We start from the raw sequence: 10,405 nt of genomic DNA on the forward strand, positions 1-10,405 counted from the left end.
GTTTTGTATTGACTTTTTTAAATTATAATGTTAGCTTTGAACAATCTGTGTAAATTGTAATTGTCATAAATTATAAAAGAACAAAAACAGGAAAAGGAATTATACTTTTAAAAAATAACCCTCAACTTCAGAGAAAAAGGAAAACAGCAATTCCAAAAAAGATGGAAAAATATGAAAATCAAGTAAATTTTACTATTCAACTAAACTGGAGTTTATTGGATGGAACAAACCCTAAAATTTTTAATCAAATATTGGTTTTATATCTCTATTTACAAATACAAAAATGGCAAATCAAACACTTCAATATTAATTTTTAATATATATTACAAAATTGAGAGAACAGGTTCATGCAATGAAGCAGACTTGATATGTCACTGGATACATAGTCCTCAAATTTTTAGCAAATGCTCACATAAGGTCTGTTACATCAAGAAGATTTTAACAGGGAAACTTTCAGAATCTCAGCCCAACTGTATTACAAATGAAGTATTACATTTGCCTTTTTCCTGAGACCATTGTCATCCAACACCTTTTATAGGAAAGGTCGCCTTTTGTAAGGTTTCCCTAATAATAAAATTAATATTCATCAACCATATAGATGTTGGTGATGTCCAAAGAATTCCGTTGAGTTTTGTAGCATAAGGAAGTCGAAATGTGATTGGAGATTCCGTATCTCTTTCAATAGTAAATCATGAATGAAGTTTGAATTTGGCCAATCTCCACAATTATTGAGATAACTAAATGGTAAAGATGGTTAATTAAATATGCTATATTGCATTTATTGATCTCTGACTATTCATCCTACCTTGCTAGAAATGAGCCAATTTCATGAATGTTTTCTAAAGTTATCTGTCAATGTTTAAATATAAAATTATTTGTAAAGCATTTCATTACTAACAACTCAAACGCAAATTTCAGTAAATGATAAATGCTTACTCAATATTGTTTTCAATTCCAAAAAAGAGATAGGAATGCCAGCAAATACAGTCTATTGAGCATAGTGAGGAAAGAAACATTGAGTGAAAATTTTTACAAATGAAATTGATATATGATAAGGCAATTTTTTAATTGATTAAGAAAGCAACAGAATATAACATACATTGAAAGATTTAATGAAGCACCTCAGTTTTTAATTTAAAAGTACCAATTATAACTTAACTGCTGAAATACAGAAGTTGAGGCTTTAAATTTATTAATTTACTTTTATTTTTGGCAGTGTGGAATTTGAATAAAGAGATTTGTTTTGTATCAAGTGTGTTGTTATAATAATAATCTGAAGCCATTTAGGAAAATAAATCAAATATATTTTTATTAAAATATTTTAAACCATGGCTTTGTAATTACTTTATAAAATAATAATGGTTCGATTTAAACAATCTGGGTAATGTGTACTTTAAAAAATAACTTTTCATATCAGAGAAAAATGAAAAATGTAATTCAAAAATTTTCAGAGAAAAAATGAAAATAAGGGAAATTTTAGTATTCAACTAAACTGGATGCTAAAATACTTAAGGTTTCTTGAATTAAATATTTGCTTTATATCTGTATTTAAAAACAATGCACTGGCAAATCAAACATTCATTATCCCAGGGAAATGGGTTAATGCAATGAACACACTCAATACGTCACTGGATGCATGGTCCACAAATGTTTACCAAAAGCCCACATGAGAGATGATATGCAAGAAGGTTTCAAAATGGAAAACTCACAATATCTCACCCCAGAATTTGAGAAAATGAGGGTTATATTTGCCTGTTTACTGAAACCATACTCATTGTACATCTTTTCTGTTCACAGATAACAAAAATATGAATTTATCTTATATAGATGAAAAAAATAACTAAAATTTCAGGCATTTGTTAACTGTTCTGCAGCTAAAAATTCATTACTTATTATGCAAAGCTTGGCATCTGGAACTATTAATGTGTATATATATAATATGTATATTTCTTCATAAGAAAATTTGTTAAAATTGAAGTATGCACAGAGTACTTTGTGACATGGTTTTAACAATTACACATATTGAGAGAAAGACAGTAATGCTTCTTGTTGCTTCTTTTTTTTCCTTTGTTATTTTTTAATGTCTTTGGAGGATGTCAAGAGGGGAGCAGCAATGGAGGAATAAAGGGTGACCAAATTCAACCATGATACGTAGTAGACATTACATTGAAAGTGAACTATGCGATTGTAGTGGAGGAGACTGAGAAAGAGGGGAAGGAAGAGCTGATATTGTACATAAAGCAATATGCACATTACCTGACTTATGATACACTAACTCTACTATAAAACACATGAATAACAACAATAAATATTAAGAAAAATAATTATATCTAAAATCACTATATTACACAGATGTTCCCCTTAAGAACACATTTGTTTAATTATAATTTTCTTAAGATTTCTTTGATACTGGGGCTTGAAATCATGGCATTATGCTTCCTCCTGCTTGGCAGTTTTGACTCAAGAAAATATCTTTGGAGAGACAACTCACTGATTTGTCTGCAAAAGCTGGCTTCAAGTGGCAATCCTCTGATCTCAGCATCTTGAGTACCTATTACAGGTTTTAGCCATGGTGCCAAGGTAAAATGAGGTTACATTAAGAATTCTCACTACTGTATGTAACAAACTTTAGTCATTTTGATCATCTATACAGGTATATGACCTAAAACACACACACACACACACACACACACACACACACACGAGCACACAGGCATATACATATATGTGTGTGTGTGTGTGTGTGTTGTGTGTGTGTAAATAATAGTGTTATCACATATTATATGAATTTGAAAATATTATAGGAATCTCTAGTAGCATATTCCCCGGAGTGTGTAAGATCATCTTTAGATAAATGAAATAGAATTTTACTATGAAAATGTTGACGAGTTTCTATTTTTTTTTAGAAAAACTAAGGGAATCTTAAACAAAGTAGCAAGAGATGAATTTACACATTTCAATTCATAGTTACTTTACTTGCCAGAATGCAGCTCTCTTCTGGACAACTCGAAAGAAAGCATTTTTCACTTCCTTGTTTCTAAGACTATAAATGAGTGGGTTGAGCATGGGGATCACAATCGTGTAAAACACAGAAGCCACTTGATCCTTGCCCAGGGAGTAGGACTTCTTGGGTTTTAAATAAGTAAAAATGATGGTACCATAGAAAATGGTGACCCCAAGGAGATGGGAGGCACAGGTAGAGAAGGCTTTCTGCTTTCCTGAAGTGGAACTGATTTTCAGAATAGTAGAGAGAATGGACACATAGGACCAGGACATTGTGGTAAGGGACAGTAGCAGGGTAGAACTACCACAAATGTATACTGCAAATTCAGTGGCATATGTATCATTGCATGACAGAGCTAAAATTGGAAATACATCACAGAAAAAATGTAGAATTACATTGGATTTGCAGAAAGGCAATCTGACTATAGAAAGCACAGTGAAAGAACAATCCACAAAGCCAATCATGTAAGTGCCAGCAATGAGGGCCCAGCAGCATCTGGAGGACATTATAACAGGATACTGTAGAGGATTGCAGATGGCCACATAGCGATCATAGGCCATTGCAGAGAGGAGACAAATTTCAGAACTAGCAAAGAAGGCAAGAAAATACATCTGTATGAAACAGCCCAGGAATGTGATACTCTTGGTGGAAGTCAGTAAGTTCAGTAAAGTTTTAGGTGTGATGACACTTGAGAAATTGATGTCAATGAATGAAAGTTGAATGAGAAAAAATTACATAGGGGTGTGAAGCTGGAGATCCAGACAAATTAACATGATCATGCCTACATTTCCCAACACAGTCATGTAAATCAGGAGAAACCCCAGAGATAATGCCAGCTGCATCTCTGCAGAATCTGTCAGCCCCATAAGGATGAAGTCGGTTACCTCTGTGTTGTTCCAGGTTCTCATAGTGTGCTGATGGACACTGTTGAGGAGTGATGTGTGATCCTTAGCGCTAGTGTTTCTCGAATGAGTTGTCATTATATGAAAGATCCAGCATTTTTTCAGTACCTAGATTGCATTATAATTAATGATAAACTTTGCATTATGAGTTCAAATTAATGATGAACTCCAAATAATGGAATAAAATTACATTTAGGTATTATATAACTAAAAGTAACTTTCACCATTTTATCCTATAATGTGCTAAAACATTTTATGAAAATATTTAAGCAATATGCTACAGCTTATATACCACTTTTTTGCACTTCAATATTTTTATGGTTGTTAATACTATTATTATTGTTATTTTGAGGCTGTACAAAAGGATTACAATTTCATAAGTCAGGATATAAGTATAATGCTTCTTAGAGGATGTTACCCCCGACTTTATTCTCCAAATTTTTCCCATCCAGTGTCTATCTTCAAGTAAATTTAACTTCTTAAGAATACTTCCTATGGGGCTGGAAAGGTGGCTCAGTGGTAGAGTGCTTGCCTTCCATGCATGAGGCCCTGGGTTCGATTCCTCAGCACCACATAAGTAAAAAGAAAAAAGCCAGAAGTGGTGCTGTGGCTCAAGTGGTAGAGCACTAGCCTTGAGCTGAAGAGCTGAGGAGCAGTGCCCAGGCCCAGAGTTCAGGCACCACGACCAGACCCCCCCCAAAAAAAAAAAAGAAAAAGAAAAAGAATACTTACTGTGGGGCTGGGAAGGTGACTCAGTGGTAGAGTGTTTGCCTTGAATGCATGATGCCCTAGGTTCCATTCTGAGCACCACATAAACTGAAAAAGCTGGAAGTGGTGGTGTGGTTCAAGTGGTGGAACAATAGCTGTGAGCTGAAGAGCTGAGAGACAGTGCCCAGGCCCAGAGTTCAGGCCCCACAACGAAAAAAATAAAAAAGAATACTTACTGTGAACACAAGTTGGTCAGAACAAAACTTCTTCCAAATTTGTAAGCCAAATCTCATTTTAAAACATCCTATTCCTATAAGCTCCTAAAAATCTGTGTAATATAACTTTTATTTTCCTTTCTGTAGTTATTATTATACTTCAGTGGAATTCATTTTTTGTGAGACCAATTCAAACTCAAAGAATTTTCGTCAGGTTGCTGAAAAAAGTTTCCCAGAAAGGTCTATCTCTAAAGAATCCCATGGAGATACTCTAAGAGCAATGTGTCCTTTTTGTCTCTGTCTGATATGTCCAGGAGGCTTTATTTAATGGAATAGGATATTATGCAATACTTTGTCATCCTCTGCAACCAATTTCTAAGGAAAGTTACCTGGCACATTTCCATGGACAAATGTTCAAGTGCTAAATCTGCATGAGATTTTCACTTTAGAGCTCCACAATTAGGAGGAAGATCACCTGATCACATTTGATGCAATGTGAAATATTTCATTGAGGATTGTTCCCCCAAATGAGTAGGTAAATGGGGGAACCTCAGAATGTACACAGTAAAAATCAGGAAAAGTTTCTTGTGAATCTTGCATTGAGTGATCATCAAAGTAATTTCCCTGCAAATATGTATGGAACATATTTCCCTAAGAAGGTAAGTACATTCCCTACAATTTCCAGAGACAAACGATCTGCAGATTTGAGCGAAGAAGTTATCCTCATATATCACATAGATATCCACTGAGCTTTTGGAAGGCAGTGCTCTTTTAGAAGATAGAATATTTTAGTCTTGGATTGTTTAAATAAGGATACAAGTGGACCCGTTGCAACAATAAAGAAGTACAAGTTGTCTTGTCCAAAACGAACTTTACAACTTTAGTGGGTTGGGAGGATTGTGTGGGTGGGGGGGAGGCTGGGAAGGAATGTGAAGGGTAAACAAAGGAGGAGGCTACAATGCTTGATAAGAAATGTACTCATTATCTTACCCATGTAATTGTAACCCCTCTGTACTGTATGTACACAATAAAAAAAGAATATTTTATTCTTCGAGACTAGAAATTCAGCATCAAAGTATGTGTCAAGCAAGGAACTTAACCCTTGCTTTCACTGTATTTGATGTTGATATAATTTGTGGAGGGGAAGGGAAAAAACAAATCGTTTAAATAGGGATATAGGTGGATCCATTGCAACAATGAGGTGTACAAGTCGTTATGTGGAAAAACGAACTTTACAACTTTGGGGGGGGAAGTAGAGGGATGGGGGGTGATGGGAAGGGATAGGAAAGGGAAACAAAGGAGGAGGCAACAATGCTTGATAGGAAATGTACTCATTATCTTGCCCATTTAATTGTAATTCTTCTGTATGGTATTTCCACAATTTAAGAAAAAGGTGAAAGGATAGTACAGGGTGATTTTCTGTGCCACCTTAATATGCTTGGCGAATGTTGAATCACGTGGAACACATTATTCTTGTGGAAGATTTTCCCAGCAACAAAAATTAATATTTGTCAACCCTAGAGATGTGGATAATGGCCAAAGTGTTCCTTTGAGTATTGTATCATAAGGAAATCAAATTGTGATCAGAGACTCTATACCTCTTTCAAGTGTAAATCATGAACGACATTTAATTTTGTCAATTGTTATCTCCACAACTATTTGCATGACTGACAGATAAGGATGGATGTTGCAATTTATACAGTATACTGTATTTACTGATCTATGGATGTTCAACAAACCCTCCTAGAAATATGTCAGTTCCATGAATGTATGAATCTGTAAAGCATTTCAATACCAATGACAACTCAAATAAAAGTTCAATAAATGATAAATTATTAATCAATATTTTTCTCAACTTCAAACAAAAATATATAGGAATGCTATATATAAGTATTGTATATAGCATCATGAGGAAAGAAATATTTAGAAAAAATAATGGGAAATTTTGAAATATATTAAGAAAGTAGCAGAATATAATGAGTACTGAAACATCAATAAAGAACTTGAAATTATACAAATGTTAATAATTAACTGCTAAAATTGACAAATTGAGTTTTTTCCTTTATTAATTTATTTGATTATTGGCAATGAGGAATTTGAAGAATGGAATTCTATTTTATGTTTCTTATTGTACAAAATAATTTACAAAGGCGTTACAGTTACATGAGTAAGTTAATGAGTACATTTCTTGTTAAGCATTTTTACTTCCTTTGTTTTTATTTCATGTTTTTTATTGTAAAAATACTGTACAGAGGGGGTTACAGTTACATGAGCAAGCTAATGAATACATTTCCTGTCAAGTATTGTTACCTCCTCCTTTGTTTTTCCCCTACTATCCCTTCCCTCCTACCTCCACAATTACCCCCCAACACCCTCCCACTGACAAAGTTGTAAAATTTGTTTTCCACATAGTGTCTTGTAAATATCATTGTTACAATGGGTCAACCTGTATCCTTATTTCAGCATTTGGTTATTTCTCTTCCCTTCCCCAAGTTAGGCACCGACATCAAATACAGTGAAAACAGGGGTTATACCATGTGGAAGCACATACAAAAGAAGCAAAAAAAAATCACATAGTGCATTTTCAGTATGTTAAAAACTATAGCAAGAAAGAAAAACACAGTTGTGTCCTTTCATTTCACTTAACATCATCTTCTATGGTCATATGTACATAGCTTTTGACCTTTTCTGCTTGTCCTAGAATTATACTAGTCATTGCAAATAAGAAAAACCATAGGCCCTCTGTTTCTTTGGGCCTGGCTTACTTCACTTAAGATACTTTTTTCCAAATTCTTTTGTAGTAGATATACCATTATACTAACACCCAGAAGTCACTAAGAAAAAAGGAAATATAATTTTTATGCCTTAGTTTTGTAGTGACTTTACACAATTGTAATGGTTGGATTTAAACAATCAGTGTAATTTGTAATTGCTATAAATTACTAAATTACAAAAATATAAAAAAGAAATATGCCTTAAAATACCTTTAATATCAGAGAAAAAGGAAAACAGCAGTAGAAAAATATACAGATGAAAATGAAAATTGAGGAAATTTTAATATTCAACTAAATTGGAGTTGATTGGAAGGCACAAAACCTGAATTTTTAATCAAATATTTGGTTTATACCTCTAATTACAAACACAAAATGGAAAATTAAACATTGGATTCAAAATTTATTTTTAAAGTATATTGCAAAATTGAGATCCAACCTGCTAGAAATAAGACAATTTCAAGATTTTTTGGTAATGTTATTTGTAAATATTTGTAAAAAATAGTTATTTGTAAAGCATTTCATTACGAATGGCAACTCAAAGAAAATTTCAGTAAATTATAGATGCTTAATAACTATTATTCTCAACGTGAAACAAAAATATATAGGAATGCTAGCAAATACATAGTCTACAGAGTTTAGTGAGGAAAGTGATATTGAGTGAAAATTCTTTTCAATGACATTGATATATTTCAAGGCAAAGGTTTGAAATTTGTTAAGAAAACAGCAGTATTCAATAAATGTTGGAAGATTTAATAAAGAACTTCAGTTTTTAAATTAAAAGACTCTATTAAATAACTACTAAAATAGACCAGTTGAGATTTTCATTTTATTAATTTACTTTTATTTTTTGGAAGTGAGGGGTTTGAACAAAGTTATTCATTTTGTAGTAGCCAAATGTTACAAGTATTTAGGAAAAAATCAAATATAATTTTTTAGACCTTACCTTTGTAATTATTTTAAAAAATTATGTTGGTTGGATTTAAACAATTTGTGAAATTTGTACTTGTTATAAATTTTAAAACAACAAAATACAGGAAAAGGAACCTTACTATTAAAAAATCTTTAATATCAATGAACAATGCAAAATACAATTCCAAAATATGCAGTGAAAAATTGAAAATTAGGGAAATATCACTATTCAATAAGCCAGAGTTTATTGGATACTAAAAACACTAAGAGTTTTTAAATTAAATATTTGCTCTATATTTCTCTTTACAAATATTGCAAGGGAAAATCAAACAATTCAAGGATTTATTTTATGTATATTCCAATAAACCAAAGAAATGGGTTAATTCAATGAAGCAGAACTGATAGGTCACTGGATACGTAGTCCTCATATGTTTAGCATATGCCCATGTAAGAGATGTTACTGTAAGAAGATTTTGACATGGAAAACTGACAGTATCTCACTCCAAAAGTATTACAAAATCAGTGTTACAATCTCCTGTTTACTGCAACCGTAGTCATCAAAGAGCTTTTCTGATCACATATAGCAAAAATATGGATTTATCCTATATAGCAGAAGAAATGACTAAATTTTCAGTCATTTCTTAACAGTTATGCAGCTAAGAAATCATTAGTTATTATGCAAAGCCTGGCATCTGGAAATATTAATGTGCATATATAGATATATTTCTTCATTATAAAATTTCTTACAATTGAGATATGCATAGAAGGGGCTGGGAAGGTGTCTCAGGGGTAGAGTGCTTGCCTTGCATGGATGAGGCCCTGGGTTTGATTCCTCAGCACCACATATGCAGAAAAAGCTGGAAGAGGTGCTGTGGCTCAAGTGGTAGAGCCTTCAGCTGAAGAGTTGAGGCACATTGCCCAAGAATTCAGGCCCAGCATCGACCAAAAAACAAAAACAACCTTTGTTTGTGGCTGGGAAGGTGGCTCAGTGGTAGAGTGCTTGCTTTGCATAGAATACTTTATCACATAGCTTTAAGAAGTACCCATGTCCAAGTAGAATGATGGTTCTCCTTGTTGCTTTTGGTTTTGTGTTTTTTCAATTTTTTTGTTTGTTCTTTTCGCTGTCTTTGGAGAATGTCAAGAAGGGCCCAAAAATGGAGGAACAAAGGGTGAATAAATATCACCATGGTACTTTATGATGAAAATGAACTATGTAACTTGTGGAGGATGAAACAGAGATTGCTGAAGGAAGAGGTAACATTGTACAAAAAGAAATATGCTCTGTATAACAAATTATTGATAACAATAAAATTTAAGAAAAAGTTATTATACCTGGAGTCCTTACATCACACAGATGTTTTCCCTAAGACCTCACTTATTTATTTTTAATTTTCTTAAGATTACTTTGATACTGGGGGTTGAACTCAGGACATAATGATGCCTCCTGCTTGGCTATTTCACTCAAGAAAATTTTATGGGGCGAAAACTTACAGGATAGTCTGCAAAGGCAAGCTTCAAGTGGCAGTCCCCTGATCTCAGTGTCTTGAGTATATATAAATGGTGATAGTCATGGAGTCAGGATAAAATTGAGGTTACCCTAAGAATTCTAACTATTGTATGTTTTACATGTTAGTTGATCATTTATACATGCATATGAATCAGAAGCACACACACAGACACATATATAAACAATACTTTATCACATATTATATGACTTTAAATTGCAATACGAATCTCTTACAACATATACCCAGGAATGTATACAATCATGTGTAGAAAAATAAAACCGAATTCTACTGCAAAATATCAATGAGTTTCAAATTTTTGAGAAAAACAAGGAAGTTTTAAACAAGTAAAGCAGCAAAGGATGAATGTACACATTTCAAATCATAG

At 33.0% G+C, this 10,405-nt stretch overlaps 1 pseudogene; it reads right to left on the minus strand.

The window, feature by feature from the left end:
* Positions 1-2,967: 2,967 nt before the first annotated feature.
* On the minus strand, positions 2,968-3,912 carry LOC105995355 (annotated as a pseudogene).
* Between the last annotated feature and the right edge of the window lie 6,493 nt (positions 3,913-10,405).

Source organism: Dipodomys ordii, unplaced genomic scaffold (assembly GCF_000151885.1).
Source record: "Dipodomys ordii isolate 6190 unplaced genomic scaffold, Dord_2.0 Scaffold117, whole genome shotgun sequence".
Classification (NCBI taxonomy): domain Eukaryota; kingdom Metazoa; phylum Chordata; class Mammalia; order Rodentia; family Heteromyidae; genus Dipodomys; species Dipodomys ordii.